At 48.0% G+C, this 19,373-nt stretch overlaps 1 protein-coding gene across 2 annotated transcripts in view; it reads right to left on the bottom strand.

The window, feature by feature from the left end:
- The window catches only part of LOC118966076 (testican-2-like), a 120,354-nt gene that overhangs the window by 76,952 nt on the left and 24,029 nt on the right, over positions 1-19,373 (bottom strand). The window lies entirely within an intron of this gene.

The raw sequence follows: 19,373 nt of genomic DNA, 5'->3' as shown, positions 1-19,373 counted from the left end.
CTCCCTGTTCACCAGCAGCTGCCCAATCACCACCTAGCACGGATCATTCTCTCCCTGTTTACCAGCAGCTGCCCAATCACCACCTAGCACGGATCATTCACTCCCTGTTTATCACCACCTAGCACGGATCATTCTCTCCCTGTTTACCAGCAGCTGCCCAATCACCACCTAGCACGGATCATTCTCTCCCTGTTCACCAGCAGCTGCCCAATCACCACCTAGCACGGATCATTCTCTCCCTGTTTACCAGCAGCTGCCCAATTGCCACCTAGCACGGATCATTCTCTCACTGTTTACCAGCAGCTGCTCAATCACCACCTAGCACAGATCATTCTCTCCCTGTTTACCAGCAGCTGCCCAATCACCACCTTGCACGGATCATTCTCTCACTGTTTACCAGCGCGGCTGCCGACACTGTCTGTCCACCTGTCATGTCTACAGTCTGTGAAATAGTGTTATCAACCAAGACAAAGTCTTTGAAAACTATAAAACTGTCTGGAGTCATCAAAGTCAATGGACCGCAGGGCACCAAAGCGTATATGTAGTGCACTACACAGGGAATAGGGTAGCATTTGGGACACAGAGGCACAGAACTGATGGGATAGACAGTTGGTATTTGGTGTAAAATACACCATTGAGTTAACACAGGAAGTCCTTTCATTTATTCCATTTCACTGTTCTGGAATCAGTCCAAGGTCATTTACACAACAACACACACACACACACACAAACAAACAAACAAACAAACACACCACAGCCCTTCCATATTTGTTCTATCATTCACTGGCCCGCCCCCCTGTATTCAGCAGAAATACAGCCCAGCCCCTTCCCTTCCTCCCGTAACTCAAGCTAGTAAATAAACATCGTTCTCTGTCTAGTTAGCAGTACTGAGACCCCGTGTACAATATATCACTATGGGATGTTTACAGCCCACACAGGGAGAGCCAGAGAGGCAGCCCGCATCCCAAATGGTGCTCTATTCCCTACACAGTGCACTACTTTTAACCAGAGCCCTACATAGGCCCTGGTCCATATAGGGAACAGGGTTCCATTTGGTACGCTGCCCCACAGAGAGGCAACGGGAGGAAGGCTATAAAGTCTGACATCAGGTTACATCACAGAGCAGAGCAGAGTCGTAGGACTTCACCATTTCATTTCAGACCAGGCCGTTTCTCTAAGGTAAATAACATGTTTTGTGTTGTCAGTAAATTGACCTAGTCCCATATCTATTAAACTCTATATCATCTGGTTCTATATCTATTACACTCTATATTATCTGGTTCTATATCTATTAAAGTCTATATCACCTGGTATTAAAGTCTATATCACCTGGTTCTATATCTATTATAGTCTATATCACCTGGTTCTATATCTATTAAAGTCTATATCACCTGGTATTATAGTCTATATCACCTGGTATTATAGTATATATCACCTGGTTCTATATCTATTAAAGTCTATATCACCTGGTTCTATATCTATTAAAGTCTATATCACCTGGTTCTATATCTATTAAAGTCTATATCACCTGGTCCTAAATCTATTAAAGTCTATATCACCTGGTTCTATATCTATTAAAGTCTATATCACCTGGTTCTATATCTATTAAAGTCTATATCACCTGGTCCTAAATCTATTAAAGTCTATATCACCTGGTATTAAAGTCTATATCACCTGGTTCTATATCTATTAAAGTCTATATCACCTGGTTCTATATCTATTAAAGTCTATATCACCTGGTCCTAAATCTATTAAAGTCTATATCACCTGGTTCTATATCTATTAAAGTCTATATCACCTGGTTCTATATCTATTAAAGTCTATATCACCTGGTATTAAAGTCTATATCACCTGGTTCTATATCTATTAAAGTCTATATCACCTGGTATTATAGTCGATATCACCTGGTTCTATATCTATTAAAGTCTATATCACCTGGTCCTAAATCTATTAAAGTCTATATCACCTGGTTCTATATCTATTAACGTCTATATCACCTGGTATTAAAGTCTATGTCACCTGGTCCCACATCTATTAAAGAGATATATGCCCAGGTGATACAGACTAATAATTTGTCTATATCACCTGGTCATACACTGAGTGTACAGAACATTAGGATCACCTGCTCTTTCCATGAAATAGACTGACCATGTGAATCCAGGTGAAAAATATGATCTATTATTGATGTTACTTGTTAAATCCACTTCAATCAGTGTAGATGAAGGGGAGGAGACGGGTTAAAGAATGATCTTTAAGCCTTGAGACATGGATTATATATATATGCCATTCAGAGGGGGACTGGGCAAGACAACACATATTGAAATGCCTTTGAACAGGAAATGGTCGTAGACGCCAGGCGCAACGGTTTGAGTCAGGCGTAACGGTTTGAGTCAGGCGCAACGGTTTGAGTCAGGCACAACGGTTTGAGTCAGGCGCAACGGTTTGAGTCAGGCACAGCGGTTTGAGTCAGGCACAACGGTTTGAGTCAGGCACAACGGTTTGAGTCAGGCACAACGGTTTGAGTCAGGCGTAACGGTTTGAGTCAGGCGCAACGGTTTGAGTCAGGCACAACGGTTTGAGTCAGGCACAACGGTTTGAGTCAGGCACAGCGGTTTGAGTCAGGCACAACGGTTTGAGTCAGGCACAACGGTTTGAGTCAGGCACAACGGTTTGAGTCAGGCACAACGGTTTGAGTCAGGCACAACGGTTTGAGTCAGGCGTAACGGTTTGAGTCAGGCACAACGGTTTGAGTCAGGCACAACGGTTTGAGTCAGGCACAACGGTTTGAGTCAGGCACAGCGGTTTGAGTCAGGCGTAACGGTTTGAGTCAGGCACAACGGTTTGAGTCAGGCGTAACGGTTTGAGTCAGGCACAACGGTTTGAGTCAGGCACAACGGTTTGAGTCAGGCACAACGGTTTGAGTCAGGCACAACGGTTTGAGTCAGGCACAACGGTTTGAGTCAGGCACAACGGTTTGAGTCAGGCACAGCGGTTTGAGTCAGGCACAACGGTTTGAGTCAGGCACAGCGGTTTGAGTCAGGCGTAACGGTTTGAGTCAGGCGTAACGGTTTGAGTCAGGCACAACGGTTTGAGTCAGGCACAACGGTTTGAGTCAGGCACAACGGTTTGAGTCAGGCACAACGGTTTGAGTCAGGCACAGCGGTTTGAGTCAGGCGTAACGGTTTGAGTCAGGCACAACGGTTTGAGTCAGGCGTAACGGTTTGAGTCAGGCACAACGGTTTGAGTCAGGCGTAACGGTTTGAGTCAGGCACAACGGTTTGAGTCAGGCACAACGGTTTGAGTCAGGCACAACGGTTTGAGTCAGGCACAACGGTTTGAGTCAGGCACAACGGTTTGAGTCAGGCACAACGGTTTGAGTCAGGCGTAACGGTTTGAGTCAGGCACAACGGTTTGAGTCAGGCGTAACGGTTTGAGTCAGGCACAACGGTTTGAGTCAGGCACAACGGTTTGAGTCAGGCACAACGGTTTGAGTCAGGCACAACGGTTTGAGTCAGGCACAACGGTTTGAGTCAGGCACAGCGGTTTGAGTCAGGCACAGCGGTTTGAGTCAGGCACAACGGTTTGAGTCAGGCACAGCGGTTTGAGTCAGGCACAGCGGTTTGAGTCAGGCACAGCGGTTTGAGTCAGGCACAACGGTTTGAGTCAGGCACAGCGGTTTGAGTCAGGCGCAGCGGTTTGAGTCAGGCACAGCGGTTTGAGTCAGGCACAACGGTTTGAGTCAGGCACAACGGTTTGAGTCAGGCACAACGGTTTGAGTCAGGCACAACGGTTTGAGTCAGGCACAACGGTTTGAGTCAGAAGCAACGGTTTGAGTCAGGCGCAACGGTTTGAGTCAGGCACAACGGTTTGAGTCAGGCGCAGCGGTTTGAGTCAGGCACAACGGTTTGAGTCAGGCGCAGCGGTTTGAGTCAGGCACAACGGTTTGAGTCAGGCGCAGCGGTTTGAGTCAGGCACAGCGGTTTGAGTCAGACACAACGGTTTGAGTCAGGCACAACGGTTTGAGTCAGGCACAACGGTTTGAGTCAGACACAACGGTTTGAGTCAGGCACAGCGGTTTGAGTCAGGCACAACGGTTTGAGTCAGGCGCAGCGGTTTGAGTCAGGCACAGCGGTTTGAGTCAGACACAACGGTTTGAGTCAGGCACAACGGTTTGAGTCAGGCACAACGGTTTGAGTCAGACACAACGGTTTGAGTCAGGCACAGCGGTTTGAGTCAGGCACAACGGTTTGAGTCAGGCACAGCGGTTTGAGTCAGGCACAACGGTTTGAGTCAGGCACAACAGTTTGAGTCAGGCGCAGCGGTTTGAGTCAGGCGCAGCGGTTTGAGTCAGGCACAACGGTTTGAGTCAGGCACAACGGTTTGAGTCAGGCACAACGGTTTGAGTCAGGCACAACGGTTTGAGTCAGGCACAGCGGTTTGAGTCAGGCACAACGGTTTGAGTCAGGCACAACGGTTTGAGTCAGGCACAACGGTTTGAGTCAGGCACAGCGGTTTGAGTCAGGCACAACGGTTTGAGTCAGGCACAGCGGTTTGAGTCAGGCACAACGGTTTGAGTCAGGCACAACGGTTTGAGTCAGAAGCAACGGTTTGAGTCAGGCGCAGCGGTTTGAGTCAGGCACAACGGTTTGAGTCAGGCACAACGGTTTGAGTCAGGCACAACGGTTTGAGTCAGAAGCAACGGTTTGAGTCAGGCGCAGCGGTTTGAGTCAGGCACAACAGTTTGAGTCAGGCACAACGGTTTGAGTCAGGCGCAGCGGTTTGAGTCAGGCACAACGGTTTGAGTCAGGCACAACGGTTTGAGTCAGGCACAACGGTTTGAGTCAGAAGCAACGGTTTGAGTCAGGCGCAGCGGTTTGAGTCAGGCACAACGGTTTGAGTCAGGCACAACGGTTTGAGTCAGGCACAACGGTTTGAGTCAGGCACAGCGGTTTGAGTCAGGCACAGCGGTTTGAGTCAGAAGCAACGGTTTGAGTCAGGCACAACGGTTTGAGTCAGGCACAACGGTTTGAGTCAGAAGCAACGGTTTGAGTCAGGCGCAGCGGTTTGAGTCAGGCACAACGGTTTGAGTCAGGCACAACGGTTTGAGTCAGGCACAACGGTTTGAGTCAGGCACAGCGGTTTGAGTCAGGCACAGCGGTTTGAGTCAGAAGCAACGGTTTGAGTCAGGCACAACGGTTTGAGTCAGGCACAACGGTTTGAGTCAGGCACAACGGTTTGAGTCAGGCGCAGCGGTTTGAGTCAGGCACAGCGGTTTGAGTCAGAAGCAACGGTTTGAGTCAGGCACAACGGTTTGAGTCAGGCACAACGGTTTGAGTCAGGCGCAGCGGTTTGAGTCAGGCGCAGCGGTTTGAGTCAGGCGCAGCGGTTTGAGTCAGGCACAACGGTTTGAGTCAGGCACAACGGTTTGAGTCAGGCACAACGGTTTGAGTCAGGCACAACGGTTTGAGTCAGGCACAACGGTTTGAGTCAGGCACAGCGGTTTGAGTCAGGCACAGCGGTTTGAGTCAGGCACAACGGTTTGAGTCAGGCACAACGGTTTGAGTCAGGCACAGCGGTTTGAGTCAGGCACAGCGGTTTGAGTCAGGCACAACGGTTTGAGTCAGGCACAACGGTTTGAGTCAGGCACAACGGTTTGAGTCAGGCACAACGGTTTGAGTCAGGCACAGCGGTTTGAGTCAGGCACAACGGTTTGAGTCAGGCACAACGGTTTGAGTCAGGCACAACGGTTTGAGTCAGGCACAACGGTTTGAGTCAGGCACAACGGTTTGAGTCAGGCACAACGGTTTGAGTCAGGCACAACGGTTTGAGTCAGGCACAACGGTTTGAGTCAGGCACAACGGTTTGAGTCAGGCACAACGGTTTGAGTCAGGCGCAGCGGTTTGAGTCAGGCACAACGGTTTGAGTCAGGCACAACGGTTTGAGTCAGGCGCAGCGGTTTGAGTCAGGCACAACGGTTTGAGTCAGGCACAACGGTTTGAGTCAGGCACAGCGGTTTGAGTCAGGCACAACGGTTTGAGTCAGGCACAACGGTTTGAGTCAGGCACAACGGTTTGTGTCAAGAACTGCAACACTGCTGGGTTTTTCATGCTCAGCAGTTTCCTGTGTGCATCAAGAATGGTCCACCACCCAAAGGACATCCAGCCAACTTGGCACAACTGTGGTAATAATTGGAGTCAACATGGTCCAGCATCCCTCATGTTATCCTGTCTATTATCCTGTTTGTTATCATGTTAGCTTGTCTGTGATCATGTCTGTTATCCTGGTAGCCTGTCTGTGATCTTGTCTGCTATCCTGTCTGTTATCCTGTTAGCCTGTTTGTTATCATGTCTGTTATTCTGTTATCCTGTCTGTGATCCTGTCTGTTATCCTGTTATCCTGTCTGTGATCCTGTCTGTTATCATGTTATCCTGTCTGTGATCCTGTCTGTTATCCTGTTATCCTGTCTGTGATCCTGTCTGTTATCCTGTTATCCTGTCTGTGATCCTGTCTGTTATCCTGTTATCCTGTCTGTTATCCTGTCTGTGATCCTGTCTGTTATCCTGTTTGTTATCCTGTCTAGAATCCTGTTATCCTGTCTGTGATCGTGTCTTAAAATGGCCTCTCTATTCTCCTGGTTTTCAGTGTAGAGGGAGAAGTGAACCAACTGTCAACCTTTAACAGCAGCACAGCAGCACAGCAGCACAGCAACACAGCAGCACAGCAGGACAGCAACACAGCAGCACAGCAGGACAGCAACACAGCAGCACAGCAACACAGCAGCACAGCAACACAGCAGGACAGCAGCACAGCAGGACAGCAGCACAGCAGGACAGCAGCACAGCAACACAGCAGCACAGCAGCACATCAACACAGCAGCACAGCAGCAGATCAGCACAACAGCACATCAGCACAGCAGCACATCAACACAGCAGCACAGCAACACAGCAACACAGCAGCACAGCAACACAGCAGCACAGCAGCACAGCAGCACAGCAACACAGCAGCACAGCAACACAGCAGCACAGCAACACAGCAACATAGCAGCACAGCAACACAGCAACACAGCAGCACAGCAACACAGCAACACAGCAGCACAGCAACACAGCAACACAGCAGCACAGCAACACAGCAGCACAGCAGGACAGCAGCACAGCAGGACAGCAGGACAGCAGCACAGCAACACAGCAGCACAGCAACACAGCAACACAACAGCACATCAACACAGCAGCACAGCAACACAGCAGCACAGCAGGACAGCAGCACAGCAGGACAGCAGCACAGCAGGACAGCAGCACAGCAACACAGCAGCACAGCAGCACATCAGCACAGCAGCACATCAGCACAGCAACACAGCAGCACAGCAACACAGCAGCACAGCAACACAGCAGCACAGCAGCACAGCAACACAGCAACACAGCAACACAGCAGCACAGCAACACAGCAACACAGCAGCACAGCAACACAGCAACACAGCAACACAGCAGCACAGCAACACAGCAACACAGCAGCACAGCAACACAGCAGCACAGCAGAACAGCAGGACAGCAACACAGCAACACAGCAGCACAGCAGAACAGCAGCACAGCAACACAGCAGCACAGCAGGACAGCAGCACAGCAACACAGCAACACAGCAGAACAGCAGGACAGCAGCACAGCAGAACAGCAGGACAGCAACACAGCAACACAGCAGCACAGCAGAACAGCAGGACAGCAGCACAGCAGAACAGCAGGACAGCAACACAGCAACACAGCAGCACAGCAACACAGCAGCACAGCAACACAGCAGCACTCAACACAGCAGCACAGTAACACAGCAACACAGCAGCACAGCAACACAGCAACACAGCAGCACAGCAGAACAGCACGACAGCAACACAGCAGCACAGCAACACAGCAGCACAGCAACACAGCAACATAGCAGCACAGCAACACAGCAACACAGCAGCACAGCAACACAGCAACACAGCAGCACAGCAACACAGCAACACAGCAGCACAGCAACACAGCAGCACAGCAGGACAGCAGCACATCAGGACAGCAGCACAGCAGGACAGCAGCACAGCAGCACAGCAACACAGCAGCACAGCAACACAGCAACACAACAGCACATCAACACAGCAGCACAGCAGGACAGCAGCACAGCAGGACAGCAGCACAGCAGGACAGCAGCACAGCAGCACAGCAACACAGCAGCACAGCAGCACATCAGCACAGCAGCACATCAGCACAGCAGCACAGCAGCACAGCAACACAGCAGCACAGCAACACAGCAGCACAGCAGCACAGCAACACAGCAACACAGCAACACAGCAGCACAGCAGCACAGCAACACAGCAACACAGCAACACAGCAGCACAGCAACACAGCAACACAGCAGCACAGCAACACAGCAACACAGCAGCACAGCAGAACAGCAGGACAGCAACACAGCAACACAGCAGCACAGCAGAACAGCAGCACAGCAACATAGCAGCACAGCAGAACAGCAGGACAGCAGCACAGCAACACAGCAACACAGCAGAACAGCAGGACAGCAGCACAGCAGAACAGCAGGACAGCAACACAGCAACACAGCAGCACAGCAGAACAGCAGGACAGCAGCACAGCAGAACAGCAGGACAGCAACACAGCAACACAGCAGCACAGCAGAACAGCAGGACAGCAGCACAGCAACACAGCAGCACAGCAACACAGCAGCACTCAACACAGCAGCACAGCAACACAGCAACACAGCAGCACAGCAACACAGCAGCACTCAACACAGCAGCACAGTAACACAGCAACACAGCAGCACAGCAACACAGCAACACAGCAGCACAGCAGAACAGCACGACAGCAACACAGCAACACAGCAACACAGCTTAATAATGGAACTGCATTATATGGACATTTCAGCAAGGCTTCAGCTAGCTAACATATTAAACATCTCATTGAAGATGACGCTTTGGAACATAGCTACTGCATTAAGTCAAAAAAACTGCTGTGAGATTTAAGTAGCAAACTATTTCAGAGAGGAATGTTCATAGAATCCTAGAGGTGGGAAGTAGAGGTGCTGAGGATGCTGCTGCACCCCCCCCCCCCCTGAAAAATCTGATTTATTTTCTTCACTAAAGTAGTGGGCCTTTTACGAGTCTTGTATTAACGGACCAATATAGCTGTCTGTAGAGTGGAGGGGGGGGGGGGGGGGGGGGGGGGGATGTGTATCTCTTCACTTCGGCAACACTGACGTTGTCCTTCGTGCCACTAAAGCATATTGAATTTGAATTGAGAGAGAGAGAGAGGCTGAGAAAGAGAGAGAGGCTTGGGCAAGGGGAGATAGAGAGAGAGAGAGAAAAAAAAGAGGCTGTGGGAAGGGAGAGGCTGGGCCGAGAGAGAGAGAGAGAGAGTAAGACCAAAATAATGGTGTTCCAAAAAAGGTCCAGTCACCAGGACCACAAATACAAATTCCATCTAGACACCGTTGCCCTAGAGCACACAAAAAACTATACATACCTTGGCCTAAACATCAGCGCCACAGGTAACTTCCACAAAGCTGTGAACGATCTGAGAGACAAGGCAAGAAGGGCATTCTATGCCATCAAAAGGAACATAAATTTCAACATACCAATTAGGATCTGGCTAAAAATACTTGAATCAGTCATAGAGCCCATTGCCCTTTATGGTTGTGAGGTCTGGGGTCCGCTCACCAACCAAGACTTCACAAAATGGGACAAACACCAAATTGAGACTCTGCACGCAGAATTCTGCAAAAATATAATCTGTGTACAACATAGAACACCAAATAATGCATGCAGAGCAGAATTAGGCCGATACCCACTAATTATCAAAATCCAGAAAAGAGCCGTTAACTTCAACAACCACCTAAAAGGAAGTGATTCACAAACCTTCCATAACAAAGCCATCACCTACAGAGAGATGAACCTGGAGAAGAGTCCCCTAAGCAAGCTGGTCCTGGGGCTCTGTTCACAAACACAAACACACCCTACAGAGCCCCAGGACAACAGCACAATTAGACCCAACCAAATCATGAGAAAACAAAAAGATAATTACTTGACACATTGGAAAGAATTAACAAAAAAACAGAGCAAACTAGAATGCTATTTGGCCCTACACAGAGAGTACACAGCGGCAGAATACCTGACCACTGTGACTGACCCAAAATTAAGGAAAGCTTTGACTATGTACAGACTCAGTGAGCATAGCCTTGCTATTGAGAAAGGCCGCCGTAGGCAGACATGGCTCTCAAGAGAAGACAGGCTATGTGCTCACTGCCACAAAATGAGGTGGAAACTGAGCTGCACTTCCTAACCTCCTGCCCAATGTATGACCATATTAGAGAGACATACAGTGCCTTGCGAAAGTATTCGGCCCCCTTGAACTTTGCCACATTTTGCCACATTTCAGGCTTCAAACATAAAGATATAAAACTGTATTTTTTTGTGAAGAATCAACAACAAGTGGGACACAATCATGAAGTGGAACGACATTTATTGGATATTTCAAACATTTTTAACAATTCAAAAACTGAAATATTGGGCGTGCAAAATTATTCAGCCCCTTCACTTTCAGTGCAGCAAACTCTCTCCAGAAGTTCAGTGAGAATCTCTGAATGATCCAATGTTGACCTAAATGACTAATGATGATAAATACAATCCACCTGTGTGTAATCAAGTCTCCGTATAAATGCACCTGCACTGTGATAGTCTCAGAGGTCCGTTAAAAGCGCAGAGAGCATCATGAAGAACAAGGAACACACCAGGCAGGTCCGAGATACTGTTGTGAAGAAGTTTAAAGCCGGATTTGGATACAAAAAGATTTCCCAAGCTTTAAACATCCCAAGGAGCACTGTGCAAGCGATAATATTGAAATGGAAGGAGTATCAGACCACTGCAAATCTACCACGACCTGGCCGTCCCTCTAAACTTTCAGCTCATACAAGGAGAAGACTGATCAGAGATGCAGCCAAGAGGCCCATGATCACTCTGGATGAACTGCAGAGATCTACAGCTGAGGTGGGAGACTCTGTCCATAGGACAACAATCAGTCGTATATTGCACAAATCTGGCCTTTATGGAAGAGTGGCAAGAAGAAAGCCATTTCTTAAAGATATCCATAAAAAGTGTCGTTTAAAGTTTGCCACAAGCCACCTGGGAGACACACCAAACATGTGGAAGACGGTGCTCTGGTCAGATGAAACCAAAATTGAACTTTTTGGCAACAATGCAAAACGTTATGTTTGGCGTAAAAGCAACACAGCTGAACACACCATCCCCACTGTCAAACATGGTGGTGGCAGCATCATGGTTTGGGCCTGCTTTTCTTCAGCAGGGACAGGGAAGATGGTTAAAATTGATGTGAAGATGGATGGAGCCAAATTCAGGACCATTCTGGAAGAAAACCTGATGGAGTCTGCAAAAGACCTGAGACTGGGACGGAGATTTGTCTTCCAACAAGACAATGATCCAAAACATAAAGCAAAATCTACAATGGAATGGTTCAAAAATAAACATATCCAGGTGTTAGAATGGCCAAGTCAAAGTCCAGACCTGAATCCAATCGAGAATCTGTGGAAAGAACTGAAAACTGCTGTTCACAAATGCTCTCCATCCAACCTCACTGAGCTCGAGCTGTTTTGCAAGGAGGAATGGGAAAAAATGTCAGTCTCTCGATGTGCAAAACTGATAGAGACATACCCCAAGCGACTTACAGCTGTAATCGCAGCAAAAGGTGGCGCTACAAAGTATTAACTTAAGGGGGCTGAATAATTTTGCACGCCCAATTTTTCAGTTTTTGATTTGTTAAAAAAGTTTGAAATATCCAATAAATGTCGTTCCACTTCATGATTGTGTCCCACTTGTTGTTGATTCTTCACAAAAAAATACAGTTTTATATCTTTATGTTTGAAGCCTGAAATGTGGCAAAAGGTCGCAAAGTTCAAGGGGGCCGAATACTTTCGCAAGGCACTGTATTTCCTTCAGATTACACAGATCCACAAAGAATTCGAAAACAAATCCAATTTTGAAAACTCCCATATCTACTGGGTGAAATTCCACAGTGTGCCATCACAGCAGCAAGATTTGTGACCTGTTGCCACGAGAAAAGGGCAACCAGTGAAGAACAAACACCATTGTAAATACAACCCATATTTATGCTTATTTTTTTATCTTGTGTCCTTTAACCATTTGTATGTTGTTAAAACACTGTATATATATATATATATATATATATATATAATATGACATGTGTAATGTCTTTACTGTTTTGAAACCTCTGTATGTGTAATGTTTACTGTTAATTTTTGTTGTTTTTCACTTTATATATTCACTTTGTATGTTGTCTACCTCACTTGCTTTGGCAATGTTAACACATGTTTCCCATGCCAATAAAGCCCTTGAATTGAATTGAATTGAATTGAGAGAGAGAGAGAGAGAGAGAGAGAGAGAGAGAGAGAGAGAGAGAGATTGTGGGGAGCAGTGACCAGTGGTATGATATTCACGCTACGGAGCAGAGGTCCCTTGAGTTATGTGATTCATATCATGGATAGCACCTCTCCTGCTGTTGGTCCACAGCCCTGTAATATAGCTGGTGTAAAACAGCAGTAATGGATCCTGACTGGCCAGATGCTGTGTTCTGCTCCTCCAGGAACACTATTAGCCTGGAAATGTCTGGCCACAACCTGCCTGACTGAGCTGCTCTGAATTCACGTCTATCTCACCTCACAGCACAGGCCTGGTGAGGGGGTCCGTTTAGGATTTAAATACCCACTGCCACCCCCTCCCCCTTACTCCATAGGTCACGTAGGTTTCCTCCCAAATGGCACCATATTCCCTACATAGTGCACTACTTTTGACATTTGGGACACAAAGACAATGCCATCTAGTCAGAGGCTCATTTCACCTGCAACAAAGTGCTAAATAAGGGGTTGTTTGAAAGTCGCTCATATAAACATTGCCAAAAATGTCTGTCTGAAATGGCTGTTCTGTCTGGAATGGGTGTTCTGTCTGAAATGGGTGTCCTGTCTGAAATGGGTGTTCTGTCTGGAATGGGTGTTCTGTCTGGAATGGGTGTTCTGTCTGAAATGGGTGTTCTGTCTGGAATGGGTGTTCTGTCTGAAATGGGTGTCCTGTCTGAAATGGGTGTTCTGTCTGGAATGGGTGTTCTGTCTGGAATGGGTGTTCTGTCTGAAATGGGTGTTCTGTCTGGAATGGGTGTTCTGTCTGAAATTACTATTCTGTCTGAAATGACTATGTTCCAGCAACACTTAGCACAAACACCCCACCATAACTCCTCTAGATGGGGTGCCTCCAGACAGCCCTGTCACTGAGACTTATTAGCCTGGTCACAGTGCCCTGTCACTGAGACTTATTTGCCTGGTCACAGTACCCTGTCACTGAGACTTATTAGCCTGGTCACAGTACCCTGTCACTGAGACTTATTAACCGGGTCACAGTGCCCTGTCAATGAGACTTATTAACCTGGTCACAGTGCCCTGTCACTGAGACTTATTAGCCTGGTCACAGTGCCCTGTCACTGAGACTTATTAACCTGGTCACAGTGCCCAGTCACTGAGACTTATTAGCCTGGTCACAGTGCCCTGTCACTGAGACTTATTAGCCTGGTCACAGTGCCCTGTCACTGAGACTTATTAGCCTGGTCACAGTGCCCTGTCACTGAGACTTATTAGCCTGGTCACAGTACCTCTGAGAAATGCACAACTCTGAAAACAGGCCTCTGTGAAATGCACCACTCTGTGAAATGCACCACTCTGTGAAATGCACCACTCTGTGAAATGCACCACTCTGAGAAATGCACCACTCTGTGAAATGCACCACTCTGTGAAATGCACCACTCTGAAAACAGGCCTCTGTGAAATGCACCACTTGCCAAAATGCTTGGCACTGGGAAATTCATGTTACTTTGTCAGGGAGGGTAACAGTGATGTCTCTCCTCTCTGACAGGGAGGGTAACAGTGATGTCTCTCCTCTCTGACAGGGAGGGTAACAGTGATGTCTCTCCTCTCTGACAGGGAGGGTAACAGTGATGTCTCTGCTCTCTGACAGGGAGGGTAACAGTGATGTCTCTCCTCTCTGTCAGGGAGGGTAACAGTGATGTCTCTCCACTCTGACAGGGAGGGTAACAGTGATGTCTCTCCTCTCTGACAGTGATGTCTCTCCTCTCTGACAGGGAGGGTAACAGTGATGTCTCTGCTCTCTGACAGGGAGGGTAACAGTGATGTCTCTCCTCTCTGACAGGGAGGGTAACAGTGATGTCTCTCCTCTCTGACAGGGAGGGTAACAGTGATGTCTCTCCACTCTGACAGGGAGGGTAACAGTGATGTCTCTCCTCTCTGACAGTGATGTCTCTCCTCTCTGACAGGGAGGGTAACAGTGATGTCTCTGCTCTCTGACAGGGAGGGTAACAGTGATGTCTCTCCTCTCTGTCAGGGAGGGTAACAGTGATGTCTCTCCTCTCTGACAGGGAGGGTAACAGTGATGTCTCTCCTCTCTGACAGGGAGGGTAACAGTGATGTCTCTCCTCTCTGACAGGGAGGGTAACAGTGATGTCTCTCCTCTCTGACAGGGAGGGTAACACTGATGTCTCTGCTCTCTGTCAGGGAGGGTAACAGTGATGTCTCTGCTCTCTGACAGGAAGGGTAACAGTGATGTCTCTCCTCTCTGACAGGGAGGGTAACAGTGATGTCTCTCCTCTCTGACAGGGAGGGTAACAGTGATGTCTCTCCTCTCTGACAGGGAGGGTAACAGTGATGTCTCTCCACTCTGACAGGGAGGGTAACAGTGATGTCTCTCCTCTCTGACAGTGATGTCTCTCCTCTCTGACAGGGAGGGTAACAGTGATGTCTCTGCTCTCTGACAGGGAGGGTAACAGTGATGTCTCTCCTCTCTGTCAGGGAGGGTAACAGTGATGTCTCTCCTCTCTGACAGGGAGGGTAACAGTGATGTCTCTCCTCTCTGACAGGGAGGGTAACACTGATGTCTCTCCTCTCTGACAGGGAGGGTAACAGTGATGTCTCTCCTCTCTGACAGGGAGGGTAACAGTGATGTCTCTGCTCTCTGTCAGGGAGGGTAACAGTGATGTCTCTGCTCTCTGACAGGGAGGGTAACAGTGATGTCTCTCCTCTCTGTCAGGGAGGGTAACAGTGATGTCTCTCCTCTCTGACAGGGAGGGTAACAGTGATGTCTCTCCTCTCTGACAGGGAGGGTAACAGTGATGTCTCTCCTCTCTGACAGGGAGGGTAACAGTGATGTCTCTCCTCTCTGACAGGGAGGGTAACAGTGATGTCTCTCCTCTCTGACAGGGAGGGTAACAGTGATGTCTCTCCTCTCTGACAGGGAGGGTAACACTGATGTCTCTGCTCTCTGTCAGGGAGGGTAACAGTGATGTCTCTGCTCTCTGACAGGGAGGGTAACAGTGATGTCTCTCCTCTCTGACAGGGAGGGTAACAGTGATGTCTCTCCTCTCTGACAGGGAGGGTAACAGTGATGTCTCTCCTCTCCGACAGGGAGGGTAACAGTGATGTCTCTCCACTCTGACAGGGAGGGTAACAGTGATGTCTCTCCTCTCTGACAGTGATGTCTCTCCTCTCTGACAGGGAGGGTAACAGTGATGTCTCTGCTCTCTGACAGGGAGGGTAACAGTGATGTCTCTCCTCTCTGTCAGGGAGGGTAACAGTGATGTCTCTCCTCTCTGACAGGGAGGGTAACAGTGATGTCTCTCCTCTCTGACAGGGAGGGTAACACTGATGTCTCTCCTCTCTGACAGGGAGGGTAACAGTGATGTCTCTCCTCTCTGACAGGGAGGGTAACAGTGATGTCTCTCCTCTCTGACAGGGAGGGTAACAGTGGTGTCTCTCCTCTCTGACAGGGAGGGTAACACTGATGTCTCTGCTCTCTGTCAGGGAGGGTAACAGTGATGTCTCTGCTCTCTGACAGGTAGGGTAACAGTGATGTCTCTCCTCTCTGTCAGGGAGGGTAACAGTGATGTCTCTCCTCTCTGACAGGGAGGGTAACAGTGATGTCTCTCCTCTCTGACAGGGAGGGTAACAGTGATGTCTCTCCTCTCTGACAAGGAGGGTAACAGTGATGTCTCTCCTCTCTGACAGGGAGGGTAACAGTGATGTCTCTCCTCTCTGACAAGGAGGGTAACAGTGATGTCTCTCCTCTCTGACAGGGAGGGTAACAGTGATGTCTCTCCTCTCTGACAGGGAGGGTAACAGTGATGTCTCTCCACTCTGACAGGGAGGGTAACAGTGATGTCTCTCCTCTCTGACAGTGATGTCTCTCCTCTCTGACAGGGAGGGTAACAGTGATGTCTCTCCTCTCTGTCAGGGAGGGTAACAGTGATGTCTCTCCTCTCTGACAGGGAGGGTAACACTGATGTCTCTCCTCTCTGTCAGGGAGGGTAAAAGTGATGTCTCCCCTCTCTGACAGGGAGGGTAACAGTGATGTCTCTCCTCTCTGACAGTGATGTCTATCCTCTCTGACAGGGAGGGTAACAGTGATGTCTCTCCTCTCTGACAGGGAGGGTAACAGTGATGTCTCTCCTCTCTGACAGGGAGGGTAACAGTGATGTCTCTCTTCTCTGTCAGGGAGGGTAAAAGTGATGTCTCCCCTCTCTGACAGGGAGGGTAACAGTGATGTCTCTCCTCTCTGACAGTGATGTCTCTCCTCTCTGACAGGGAGGGTAACAGTGATGTCTCTCCTCTCTGACAGTGATGTCTCTCCTCTCTGACAGGGAGGGTAACAGTGATGTCTCTCCTCTCTGACAGGGAGGGTAACAGTGATGTCTCTCCTCTCTGAGTGCATTGTAAACTCCTCTCCACTGCCAGCAGTGATTTTCACAGTGATGGAGTTAGCTCTCCTCTCTGAGTGCATTGTAAACAGCAGTAATTTTCACAGTGATGGAGTTAGCTCTACTCTCTGAGTGCATTGTAAACAGCAGTGATTTTCACAGTGATAGAGTTAGCTCTCCTCTCTGAGTGCATTGTAAACAGCAGTAATTTTCACAGTGATGGAGTTAGCTCTCCTCACTCTCTCTCTCTCTCAAGGAACCAGCGGGTTTTGAAATGAGAGAGAAGGTGAGTTGTAGCGCCACAGCCGTTATCCACATAGAAATGCATTATGAGCGTTTCAAAAGGGAACTATATGGATCAGTCCAGGCCTGTAGAATACACAATAGTGAAGCACAGCGGTTTCTCACCTGGACATGAAGAAGGGAACCAAAAGTGTATCATTCTGTCCATGTCTGGACATGAAGAAGGGAACTAAAAGTGTCTCATTCTGTCCAGGTCTGGACATGAAGAAGGGAACTAAAAGTGTCTCATTCTGTCCAGGTCTGGACATGAAGAAGGGAACTAAAAGTGTCTCATTCTGTCCAGGTCTGGACATGAAGAAGGGAACTAAAAGTGTATCATTCTGTCCAGGTCTGGACATGAAGAAGGGAACTAAAAGTGTATCATTCTGTCCAGGTCTGGACATGAAGAAGGGAACTAAAAGTGTCTCATTCTGTCCATGTCTGGACATGAAGAAGGGAACTAAAAGTGTATCATTCTGTCCAGGTCTGGACATGAAGAAGGGAACTAAAAGTGTATCATTCTGTCCAGGTCTGGACATGAAGAAGGGAACTAAAAGTGTATCATTCTGTCCAGGTCTGGACATGAAGAAGGGAACTAAAAGTGTCTCATTCTGTCCAGGTCTGGACATGAAGAAGGGAACTAAAAGTGTCTCATTCTGTCCAGGTCTGGACATGAAGAAGGGAACTAAAAGTGTCTCATTCTGTCCATATCTGGACATGAAGAAGGGAACTAAAAGTGTATCATTCTGTCCAGGTCTGGACATGAAGAAGGGAACTAAAAGTGTATCATTCTGTCCAGGTCTGGACATGAAGAAGGGAACTAAAAGTGTATAATTCTGTCCAGGTCTGGACATGAAGAAGGGAACTAAAAGTGTATCATTCTGTCCAGGTCTGGACATGAAGAAGGGAACTAAAAGTGTATCATTCTGTCCAGGTCTGGACATGAAGAAGGGAACTAAAAGTGTCTCATTCTGTCCAGGTCTGGACATGAAGAAGGGAACTAAAAGTGTATCATTCTGTCCAGGTCTGGACATGAAACAGATTTTCACAGCTGAAATATTTTGCTAATTTTTATTTTTCTCTCTCAAAGCGATTCCTGGGACGGCTCTCTGAGATGTGGCAGTCGAGACGTTCCCTGTTTCTTTCATTCAGCCATGACCATGAGGACAGACACACACACACACAAAAACCCTCAAAAAGACATCCTGCCAAACAACATTTGGTTTTCTGCCATTGGTTGAACATGACCTCATTTCAGGAAGTTGCATCACAAAGACGTGTTGTGTTTCCTCCCACATGCTCTAATGCTCAGAGTCTTCCAACTAGGGACCTCTAATCATGGAGCAGCGTTGGCACATCAAAAGACCACACACGCACACACACGCACGCACACACACACACGCACGCGCGCACACACACACACACACACACACACACACACACACACACACACACACACACACACACACACACACACACACACACACACACACACACACACACACACACACACACACACACACACACACACACACACACACACACACGGGACATAAAGTACAGTACTGTAGGTGCAGCAGGACGGAGCGAGGCTCTGCATGCTCTGAGACATCCTGTAATTGGAGAAGAATTCTGAGGAAAGGATTCTGAGGAAAGAATTCTGAGGAAAAGATTCTGAGGAAAAGATTCTGAGGAAAATATTCTGAGGAAAGGATTCTGAGGTAAATATTCTGAGTAAAGAATTCTGAGGAAAGGATTCTGAGGAAAAGATTCTGAGGAAAAGATTCTGAGGAAAGGATTCTGAGGAAAGGATTCTGAGGAAAGGATTCTGAGGAAAAGATTCTGAGGAAAGGATTCTGAGGAAAAGATTCTGAGGAAAGGATTCTGAGGAAAGGATTATGAGGAAAGGATTCTGAGGAAAAGATTCTGAGGAAAGGATTCTGAGGAAAAGATTCTGAGGAAAGGATTCTGAGGAAAGGATTCTGAGGAAAGGATTCTGAGGAAAAGATTCTGAGGAAAGGATTCTGAGGAAAAGATTCTGAGGAAAGGATTCTGAGGAAAGGATTCTGAGGAAAGGATTCTAAGGAAAGGATTCCAGTAGAAAACTAGCCTCCTCTCTTCCTCTCCACTCTTCTTCTCTCCATTCAACGGCATTGTTTAGCTAATGGAGGTGAGAAAAACACACACACCTTTGGGATCGCAGGCAGCTTATGCATGAGGAGTCTATCTACAGTGCCTTCGGAAAGTATTCAGACCCCTTGACTTTTTCCACATTTTGTT

The sequence above is a fragment of the Oncorhynchus mykiss genome, chromosome 1, assembly GCF_013265735.2.
Source record: "Oncorhynchus mykiss isolate Arlee chromosome 1, USDA_OmykA_1.1, whole genome shotgun sequence".
In the NCBI taxonomy this organism is placed as follows: domain Eukaryota; kingdom Metazoa; phylum Chordata; class Actinopteri; order Salmoniformes; family Salmonidae; genus Oncorhynchus; species Oncorhynchus mykiss.
This window is presented reverse-complemented; position numbering and strand designations above follow the sequence as displayed.